Below are 12,262 nucleotides of genomic sequence, written 5' to 3' on the forward strand. Positions count from 1 at the left end.
GAGCATCAAATGATCACAAAGGTGTTCATCATAAGATGACTTCCAACATAGTCCTTTCCTCAAAAGTCAAAAACATGGTGGTGCCTTCACAGGACCACATAATAATCTCAAGCATATACAATGAATTTGTCCTTAAAGGGACACTGCTGCATCACTATTGAAGTCGGCTTCAGGCCTTAAACTTTGTGTGCCACTGGGTTTAAAGAAAATCTTAATAATGATGACTTGGACTTGCATAATTCTTGTGTTTCTGACAGAAGCATTTGGAACGATTAGATTTATTGATGAGTGTGCTATTTGGTTTAGAGCAAATCTTAATTCTAGTGACTTAGGTTTGCATAATTCTAATGTTTTGATAATATGCATTCGGAACAATTGAATAATTCATCCAAGGCAAACATGGGTCAAAACACTGTATGATTATACATTGGCACTAGAGAAAAAATATATGGATTTTTTTTAAATCCTTCTTCAGATTTCAAAGAAATGAAGATGTTATGACAATTGTAATGCTATACTACATGAAGCATTTAGTTCTTTTAAGTTGTGTATGATAAAAAACCCAATAGAAAAAGACCTCTACATTTATTTGAAAAGCTTATATATTTCAATGCTAAATAATAAATATGAAAAATGTTTGGTTATATGTTGGTTTTTTATCCATTTTAGACCTATTGCCTTTTATCTCTAATGTTATGTTTTTATGTGCAAAAACTAGTGTAAAAGGTATTGTTCTCTTGCATTTTGTCATTGTGTACACACAACAATAATTCTATATAAGTGGCATCAACGCCAATTCAATGTGCTTCCCATCCATGTAATGTCCACTTCTCAGTGGTGAGAAGTTCAATCGGCCATTAGCCTATTCCGGAGACCTGTAGGCTAACTGGAAGCAGAAATTAGGGTTTCCAACTTTTGTGGAGGTTTGCAGGAGCTGTTTGATGATTGACTAATTGAAATTTTACAATTCATACTATGGATTCCTTCTAGGTTTTCTGAGAGCTTCGCAGGGGTGTGACATGCATTTAGTTCAGATAAGTTTTCCAAACTTACTATATTTAGTAAGTTGGTGCCAACCGTCAGGATTTTTGGGTTTTTCTAGGTTTTCAGAGCTCATCCACGAGGTTCGAAGAGCAATCTTTTTGGAGATGTTTTCAAGACTTACTATTTTTAGTAAGTACTATATCCAGTAGTGCTATTTTTAGCAGTTCAGTTCAGTGCTCCAACCCAATTCAGTTTTGGTGATTTCCAGTACTTCAGTTCCCAGCTCAATTTGGCAATAATCAATATTTGAGAAGAAATTATCTTTTAATATATTAATACCTTAGGCATGAGATTTTAATATTTTATTATTTTATGGATGGACGACTTAGGAAGGGAGAAAATATTATTTTATCCTAAATCTCATTTTCCCCTAAGTCAGGTGGCGCCAAGAATCAGTATCATTCATGTTTTATAATGTTGATATTTTATAGCATTGTGACAATTAAAAAAAGTGTGCCTAGGAGACATGAAGTTGGGTGCCAAGTCTAGAAGGGGACGTGAAATGAAATGAAATGAAGTGGATGGAGTTTGAGCGCCATTTGGGTTTGAATTTGAGCCTCCAAAGTCTATAAATGAGTGTTGGGATTCTCATTGGGAATCTTTTGAACAAATCATAACGAAATGCTGCCAAAATGCAAAGTGAAGCTTCAGGGAACGTTTACCTCCTAGCCATAGCTTGATTTCTTGCTTGCAATACAACAAATAGTCGAGCTAGAGACTGCTCTTCATTCAGAGGAGTAGATTGAAGATGATGTTGCAGATTTATGTATTAGTTTTCTGGTGTGTTTGGAGTGTTTTTTGAGTGTCCAGGTTGTTGGTCGTGTGGGTGTGCTGAAGAAGGTTAATCTTCACTAGTCTCTGAGTGTTCATCTATTTGTTCTAGGTATTTTCTCTAAATCTTTCTAGACCCTAGGCGATATTTCCTTCCAATTTGCAGAGTTTAGTTTGGTCATTTGGATTTTATATTGCAAAATCGTCCCCATGCTAGGGCTGCCTCGGGCTGCATGCAGATTTGTTTAGGTGTTTTTGTGGCAGTTTGTGGTCCTTGTCTTGTCGCCTCCCCTCTGGCATTTGTCTATTCCTGTTCTTGGGTCATTCCGTGTTGTTTCAGCAAAGTTTTGAGCGTTTCTATGGGGTTTGTAGTGGTTGTTTTGGTGTGTTATGCTTACCGGAAATTATATTTCAAAATTGGAGTTTGGAATTTGGGAATTATCTTTGGGTGTGTTTGAGTTTGCAAAGTGTGGTGAGCATAGAAGTTCTTATCAGCAGTGGACAGTATAATTTCTATTCTATAATTCATATTACTACATTGTAAAAGTTGGTTAGTAGTACTAACAGCTATTTTCTGGATTGTGCAACAAGACCCACTAAAAAAGTAGAAGAGGCTGGCTTGTCGCCTATTTCTTTATTTGTATTACTGTCCTCCTACTGCATAAGCAGTAGAGTAGATTGTTTATTTCATTTTCAATCCTCCCGCTGCATAAGCGGTTGAGTGATTGTTGCTTCAGTTTCTTGGCTTGTTCTTGGTTGGTTTACCGTCAAGTTGTTATCAGCATTTTTAGCACCCACAGGATAAGCAGAAGGGGTTGGCTTGCCACCCAAGCATTGTAATATTTCCAGTTGTTGAAGCTAACGATCCCCTCAACATCGTATGCTCTAACCTTCCCATATTAGGCTCTTGGTGACCAGAAAGTGGAAAGGTTACAATTTCAGTATTATTGTATTTCCATTTCTCATCCTTAACAGGTTCTTGTTGTGTTGTAACTGGAAATTAATTGAAAAAAATTGTGGGGCCATTACAATCAACCCAATGCACCAACACAAACAACAAACCAAATTTAAAAGATTACAATCCTATGTATAATATAACATGTTACTATGTTCCTCCCTAACCCCCTAGTACCTATATGGGGCTAGGTTCGGAGTGTGACAGCTTTGGGTTAAGCCCAGGAAACTAGGGTTTCTAAGATGGACCTTGGATGAACTTGGGCAAACCCAAGCGGATCCATTGGCCACTTAACCAAAAAACAAAAAGAAAAACACTTTTTTCAATATTTTTAAAAACAAAAACTATCTTGAACACCTAATTTCACTCTTGAGTGAGGGTACTTAACTTTTGCTGACTCATTTCACAAACACAAGGACCATAATAAAAGGCAAGGAACATGACTCTACAAAAGCATTTTTCAAAAGGGTGCAAAAGATCATTGTTGACCATTGGAACAAGATGACCCCACCCTTACATCACTTAGAATTTTCTCTCTCTAAAATATTATAGCTCAAAGATATTTTGTTTGCTAAGGAGGGTGGCACCATATAAACATGAAGAGGTTACTACTAGTTGCAAGACTACATTCAAAAGAATATTCCCAAATGTAGATGTATAGAGTGTTGTCGTAAGTGAGTTTAAACACTTAATATCTTTGAAGAGTCATGATGTTTGTGCTCTTTGAGACAAACATTAAAAAGATACTCATGAATGCTGGTAATGCATGACCAAGCCTCTATCTACTTGCAGCCTTTTGCAATAAAGATTCACTCAAGTACACATTTTTTTATGTTTTAACTTTTTCATTTTTCATTCATTGCTACATAATATGATTTATAATTTATTTTGTAATTGTAAACGTTCTATGCAAATTTGTAATTTATTTTGTAATTGTAAATGTTGCAAGCAAATTCAACAGGTTGTAAATTCTTCCACAAAGTGGGATCAATCTACATACTCCTTTATCTACTTAGTTAAGCAAAATTGATTGGGTGCAAAAAAATTTGAGGATTTGATCATTGAGCACTCAAACTTGTGTCTCTTGTCACATAAAAGACTTAATTACAATGAGGGGGTGATGAGGAATTGGGATCTAACTCAAGTGTGCCAACTTACATTGCTACAATTACATATCATGCCAAAGTCTCTATAGATCAGGTATTTTTGGTTGACAACATTTAAAAATTGTTGATTTTGAAAAATACGTAACCTTTTACAGTAAAAAATACTTTAACATAATACGAAAGTTTTGGATTGGGTACAACAATATGCATCATATAGAGAGAAGCATGACATTCATTTTAACAACATGCATAGCCTAATATAGTCCATATTAGCAACATGCTATAATTGATATTTAAACTATTAGAAAATTCCCCCTACAAAAAAAGTATTGTAATATAACTTACGTAAAAGAAAAACTTACCCAATTGTTGATAAAAGCTGCTCTTTTTGGATTAACTATGCTTAAAGTCTGTTATTTGGACCACCTTCTAATGCAGCATGTGCTAGTTTCTGATTTTGTGATAACTAGCAACCTTAAAAACAAGATTGTGGGTTGACCAAAGGAGCCATAAAACAAGTTCAAAGGGCACAAATCATGCCCACGGCAATAAGGGTTGCAGCTTTTGCAACACTTGAAAATAGTTTAAAAAAGAGGATCACCTAATCCCCATTCATAACACTTTTGACAAAAAGCTGTAATGTCCCCTTCCAAGGAATAGTCAGAAAACTGTTTAGCCTATTCTATTCCCGTAGGCTAAAGTCAAATTATAAGGGAATAAATCTAATTAGTTATTTAACGTTATCCCATAAAGTACATTTGATAGGTAACTTTATTTAATTAATTAAATAAAGTGTTATAAAGTGACTTAAGTGAAAAATTAAAAGACATACTAAAGTCACTTTATTAAATGGAATTTAAATGTTTTATTTGAGCAAGAATTTGAATAGGTTTTAGGAAAGTTATATGAGTTTAATAAAAGAGAATTTTGAGCTCATTTCTTCATGCTTGGTTTATTTCTCTATTTTGGATTTGGAGAGCTTCTTGTAGAGAAAACCCTGGGACAATAAACCTAAGGGAAATCAGTTTCAATGGTGAAATATCCTACCTAGCTAGTTGCAGGAGAAATCACTTAAGTTTCTCACATGATTTCAATGATTGAGGTTTGTAGAAATTTGTGAAGTCTTTGTTAAAGATAAATTTCTGAGTTGCATACTTTGAAGAGCTACAAGCAGAGCTTTTTGGATGCTTTTTTGTGAAGCTACTGCTGGGCAAATCACTCTTTTAAACCAGACATGAGATTGGGAGAGGGTTTGTGAGAAATGTTGGGCATATGTCCTCTTCATGGCTGCATGATAGTTGCTAAATCAGGTTGAATCACCTGGGACAGAAAAATCAATCACCATTACAGCAAGTTGACCATTCATATTAGATATTATATGCATTCTTTTGCTAACGAATGTAACACATGCATAGGTATAGCAATAAGGGCAGATTTTGAGCTCATGGCATGAGTTTAAGACCATGTTGGAGGCGTTAAAACAGTCATATTGTGGATCAACAATTAGGGCAGCCTGATCGAAACAAATCATTAAGTTGCGGGCATCTAGATAAGTGTAATGTCCCCTTTTCTAGCACGCATTGTATGATGTTGCCGTTAGCCTATTTCTCAATGGTCCCATAGGCTAACCAGGACTTTTACGGGATCTTGATGATATTTGGCCTAGGCAGTTTCATTTGCAAGCAATTCTTAGGTGTTTTGATGTGTTTTTGGGATACTTACTATTTATAGTGAGTCAGTTGGGCCAGGTCAGGATCATCAGTGGTTCATGAATAACATCTTGTCAATGGTTATTGATGATATTGAGTTGAGATTTGTCATGTCCCATCCTTGATCATTATATATATAAAACCTAAATGACAATTAATATAATATTTATTAATGAAAGATTAATTGAAATTATTAAATACTTGTTTATTTATTAATATTATTATTTAATATTAATAATAAACAAGGAAGACACAAGAGGTTAACCATCAAAAGAGGAGTTAATTACAATAGACAATTCACTAATTGAATGATCGGTAGACAGCAATTGCTAAGTAATGATCATGATAAACATATGCAATTAGTCAAGGCACAACGAACAATAATTAAGTATGAAAGGCATCGATTCTTATGAAGAGATACAATTGGAATAAATGAACCAGTCTATTTTGAAAGGACATGTCTCCAAAGATATTACCAATCAAAGATATAACGGATATTAAAGTCATTCTCTAAAGAGGAGGATCAGCGTGTTTTTTATTGGGATGTCAAGTGGAAGCGCTCAATAGAGCAGTAAAACTGCCAAGTGAAGTTGGTGATCACCCACCCATTGCAAGGCATAAGGATTTGATTACATCTCAAAGGCAACAACAACGACTAAAGAATGCAATTAAGATAATAGTCAGTGATCTGTTTAAGAAATGAAGATCAGCGATTTGAGGGAGATAATCATTCATATAACAACGACAAGAGTAACTAATAGTTAGTGTAAATAAACAGTAAACCAGCAATTAGTTAAGATGACCAACTTTCCTAGTAATATAAAGCAATGATTAAAGTCAAAGTTGGTCGATTTGTTTGTGTAATGAAATGATATGCTTGGCTTCCCAAAAGATGCGAGTTATATATTCTCCCTGTAGTGATGCGATTTGAAGGGATATGATTTAGTTTAAAGAAAGGATAATACAAGTAGTACGATTCCAGTTTGAAAGAATAATTAAATATATTTTGTGCTAATGAAAAAGATGTCCTTTAATAACTACATCACTCTCTTAAGGGATACATCCCCCCATAAAGTTTTGAAGATATAATATCATTATGGGGAATAGTGTATGGGATATAAGTGGCGTATGTGAGAGGGTGTAGTATGTTGAGTAAGTGTGTTGAAGTTGTGGGGGATAAGGAAGATAGTAAAGGGGAAGGAAAAGACCGAACAAAGGTCAGATCAGAATTGCTATTAAGTCACAGGCAACAACATCCTTGTTCTTGATGGTATGCATAGGGGTGTGATTAATATGTATGCTTAATATATGAAGCCCGATAATATTCTTATGCAGAATTTAATAATAACATAAATAAAGATAGCAATATAATAGTTATAAATATAGATATTAATATAATAATTAGAATTATTATAATATCTTTTAGAAACCACTCTGCAAAAATGCATAATAATTCATACAACTAGTAATTAATTAATATGCAAATGATTTATAATGAATCAGAATAAAATTAATTATCTAGTATGATAGAGTTAATTATCTATTGGGGTAGATGAACAATTTACTTAGTAGCAAATTAATCGATTGAACCATGGAATATCACTGATTTGATTCACGTTACAATAGATTTCTCTCCTAATCAACTTAGTTTAAGTCATAAGTATATTGAAATAGCTTAATTATGGTTAAAATAAGCCTAAACCTAGTAGGAGACATTACAAGATTTTAATAATCATTTGTGATTATTAATTAATTTATCAATAAAGTTAGGTTATTGAGATAAATTAAAATATTTGACTTTATTGATGTGGGAGCTTAAGTTAAAAGGGAAAGTACTTTAAATATTAAAAGTTCCCTTTATTAAAGTAAGTGGAGACATGAATGTTAAAGGGAAAAAGTATATCTTTTATCCCACATTGGCTGGAAAGAGTGTGAGCTCTCCCAGGAAAGTTATAAAAGGTTCTTAAGAGCTCATTTATGGATATGCTTGGTTTATTATTTTCTCTTGGAGAATTTGGGAGCTTCTCACTTTCAGTTTTGAGCCCTAGGATGGAAACCCTTGGAATTTAGGTGGATTGGACGAAAACCCAAGTCTTGAAGAGCACACGGTTATACTGAGAGGGGGGGTGAATCAATATAAAAACAAATTTCACCAACTTAAACTTTTTCAACTTCCATTACATGTATATAACTTATTTTATAAACATATTCATTGGTGATAAACATTCACATGTAATATAACAAAGTAGAAAACAAGATATATACGTGGAAACCCTTATGGGAGAAAACCACGGCAAAATAATGCTTTTATATAATTCTTCTATTACAATATTTGTAGGCACCAACCTACTAGAGGCACCAACCCCCAACTCTGTTTGTGAGCACCAACCCACTGGAAGCACCAACTCCCAAATCTGATTTCGTGAGCACCAACCCACTGGAAGCACCAACTCCCACTTCTAAATTTGTGAGCACCAACCCACTCGAAGCACCAACTCCCCAATCCAGAATTAGTGAGCACCAACCCACTTCATATAAATCTGAATTTCCATCTTGACAATGTTGCTATCTCAACTGATGATGGACAGTTTAATCTTTTGCATATATTCCTTCCTCACAAGCATATATTCTTCTTCATAAAACTGTTATATTATCTTCCACAAATCTGTTATGATCTTTTCATAATTCTGCTTCAAAATCTGCATTAAAATCTTTCTTAAGAATCACTTTTGTCTGATTTATTTCTGTTATTATGCAGATATACCAATACACAGTATATCCTCTATCTTCTTTAATAAATCTGCTTCAAAGATTACTTTACAGTTTACTGTATAGTGTTCTTCAATCAGTCTTCTTTCTTCACGTGATCTTCTTATATTTTCTGTCCCTTGAACCCTCTTTCAAATCTGCACATTCATGTCCATATATCTGCTGGTATATATGATATGTCTTTAACACACAACACACCTACAAATCTGGAATGATTTTCTTTGATAAAATCTGCAGTGAACTTTCTTCTATGCCTTCATTTTCAGATCTGTGTATGTCTGATTGATATTTTCCTTTTCTACACACTTTAAATGTATTTCACGTATCTCCACTCCATAATATATATTTTTTATTTTATTCTTCACACTGCACACATCTGAGAACTACTTTATTTTCTGAGTTGTATTCTCAGAATTATTCTCTCACACACTCAATCGTATGTGCTATGCTCCTTTCAGTAATAATCACATACACCACACATATTCCACTCACCCGACTCTTCCATCATTCAACATATATATCCTTATCTAAAAGACAGGTCTTTTCACAAATGAGGAGTCACACATCTTCAAAATACTTTAACACAATTAAGTTAAATGTATCTCTATTATATTCTTAATCGCACCCTTTCAAAGTTTATCAAGAATGTAACTTTAAGTCTACGTCTTTTGTGTATAAATCATATTATTGTTTTTAATTGAACATTTCATCTTAAAATATCCGCACCTTTCTCATTCATATTCTTCCTCTATTATTGCGTGTCTTCTTCCATGGTCAAGTGGCATATATTCACACTACTTCATTACGTAGATGTTTGTATTTCTTTACTCATCATTAATAATAGTTAACATTAATCAGCTTCCTTCATATTATTTTATTCAAATGAAATCACCGACAAGGTGTACTGTTGTAATGAAATCGTGCTTATAGAACCTTTCCTTGATTTCGTCTGCTACTTAATAATTAATTCCTCTTTAATGAATCGCACCTTTTTGTCTTATGTAAATAAGACAAAAACATTACTTTTCTGAATAAGACAAATCATATTTCCCCCTGGACATATCTTCCCTTCTACTATAGGATCACACCTTCAACAAAGAAGAATGATCATATCGCACCACTTCTTATGAGAATAGGACAAAATAGGAACAGGACAGAGATACTTCACTTTTTGAATAAGACAAATTTGTCTTATTATAGGGAGTGTTGTTTATATAAAATAATCACTTCCTTATCAAATGATTTTCTCCTTAAATAGAATTGTTGCTCATATAAATCATTGATAAATGCTTCTTACTCCTCCATTTTTCACTGTAGTTTATTAATATTAGTTGCTCGTAAACTTATCACTGTCATTTCAATATTAATTTTTGTATATAGTTACTGCTCTCTGTCGCCTTAATCTGCTATCATAATGATTTGATCTTCTGTGTTTGTATTCTATATACCTTATTGTCGCCTTTAGCCATGACCAATACCTTTAGTGATTTTTCGGCTCTCTATCTTAATCATTGTCATGTCTATACATATGATGTCTGTATGGATTAACACATATGATGAATGTCATTTTGTACCGCATTCCTCCATCGCATCCTTCTTTGAAGGAAATTTTGAAATTGTAATACATGTTAAATAAATCATTGTATGAATTGTATGCTAATATATGTATATATATCAGTGCATGTGTATCTGAGTCTTATGTATGTTGTTAGTATACTGTGACATATCATTGTATACAGAGTCTTCAATATATGTTTGTATACTGTAGAATATACTGCAGTTTTCTGTATTCTACTGTCATTCTCTACACTGGCGTGCTGTCATTTTGTATCTGTCTTAGTCTCTTCCACAACTTTGATTACTGCACCAATATTTTTCTTTCTATGGTTTGGTCATTTGTTGTTATAGTCATGTCTTTCTGTTTATGTACAGCATTATATATCAGAATATACAGTATATATTCTCAGTCACTGTGCTTTGTAGCCATTTACTGAGACAATATATATATCAGTTTGTTGCTTAGTGGTTCATTGTCTTTGTAAGAAGATCGCTGCATTGATCACTGTATACCCATATGTTGTATATGGAGTTCTATCTTCAAAATTGATCACTAATCTGATTATGGAGATGTCTTCATACAAATCACAGCTATCCAATTCCTTAACCATCACCTTTGACATTGATGATAGTCTTCTTGCATCTTTGACATCAATGACAATATTTCCATCAAGTCTACCCTTTTGTTAGATTTATTTCAGAATTCAAATTGTGCTTCATTGATCAATGCCCTAGTTTTCTGGGTGTGAAGTTCAAGGTACATGGATGAAGATTTATAATTTCTAGAAGCATGCTACAGTGTCATGCTTGCTACAATGTCGTGCTTGCTACCGTGCCACGATTGCTCCAGTAAACCTTTGTCCTTTCAGTTTATCTTGTTGTTGGGTATTTTGTGTTAATAGAAATTATATATTGACTGGAAATTAACTGGAAATTCATGATTTCTAAATTTATATGTATGTTGGGTGCCCATATCTTGGTATGGACATGACTATTTAATGGTGTGGGATTTTGCAAGAGGATGGCAATGGTCACTCAGACATTTGGGTGAATGTTATAGTGTTGAGTGCCAAGTTTAATGTATTTCTGGGATTGAAGGTAGTCATATGGATCAGTACATGAGGAATGAATACAGTTTTCTCTTTAATATCTGTTGTTTGTGTTTGGACAAGAAGCATCCAAGGCAAGTTGTGAGTCTGAAAGGACTCTATAAGAGGTGACGTGAGGTATTTTTGGGCTAAAATCAGAAATAAGAGCTGAATCTTTGACTATGTGTGACCAAATACTGATTATAGTAGCAACTCATTCTCCTTCCAAGTTGGCACTAATTTATGAATGAAGACCCTGCATTGTATGAGGCATTTGGAAATGTTGAAGTTTTTTCGCCATTGATGTCAAAGTTTTAAGTTGAAGTTTTTCTCTTGTCAAGATTTAAGTTTAAGCTACTTGAGGTGCCTGCCTGGTTGAGCTAGTTGGCTGTCTACTCCAGCTGTTTGTGTGTCAACTTAAGTGTGCATGCTTACTTGTTCATTGTCAGTAGTTTGTGTGCCTACATGTCATCCAATTAGCTACTACATCAGTTTTCTGCCATATCAGCCTTGACTTTTCAAAGGGAATCTTTATAATATGTATCGAATACCTTAAGTTAACTGGCTCATTTATTTTGGGGGTTTAATTTAAAATGTATTTGACATATCCTCCCCATTTCTACCTTTTTGGAGACGGTTTTGGTATTTCATTTAAAAGTTGGGTGGTGTTTAAAATGAATCCAGCAAATTATTGTCGAGTTTCTGGAACACGAACTGAGGAAGATTTTTTTAAAAGGATGTGTTTCTTTTTTAGTATGTCAGCTACTTATTATATACGTTCAGTGCATATTGTCTATTTCAAGCTATTCATGGTGTTAATGGTGTATGGGAAATTAATTCTAGTCAGACATGAGGTTTTAAAAAAAACGAAATTCAATGTTTTAAGTATCGATTTGAATGGCACATTTGATTTGAATGTTTTTTTTGGATGATGACGTGTGAAAAAAAATGGTTTTAGCGCATTAAAGACTTCTACTACGTGGGTCTATCTTTGCCAAGAAGAACAAAATCGTGGCCTCTTTCTTTTTCAGAAACGCCCCTTGAGAATTTCTTTTTGGGTGTCTTGGTAGTATCGCAGGTGTCATGGGATGAATATTGTGAAGCCTTAGTATTCTGGTTTTGCTGGAAAATGGCCATATGATGGTTGTTAGGAGATATGGCATATCTGAAATGCTAGCTGGTGCGTGGACATTTACGGAGGAGTGTAACCGTAAAAGCTTCAATCAGAATCATGGTGGATGTGAGAATAAATTAAAATTTATA

At 33.9% G+C, this 12,262-nt stretch overlaps 1 protein-coding gene across 3 annotated transcripts in view; it reads right to left on the bottom strand.

Annotated features, from left to right (window-relative positions):
- Positions 1-12,262, bottom strand: part of LOC131033733 (uncharacterized) — a 210,990-nt gene that overhangs the window by 111,931 nt on the left and 86,797 nt on the right. The gene's annotated exons all lie outside the window — the stretch shown is intronic.

Source organism: Cryptomeria japonica, chromosome 4 (genome assembly GCF_030272615.1).
Source record: "Cryptomeria japonica chromosome 4, Sugi_1.0, whole genome shotgun sequence".
Lineage (NCBI taxonomy): Eukaryota > Viridiplantae > Streptophyta > Pinopsida > Cupressales > Cupressaceae > Cryptomeria > Cryptomeria japonica.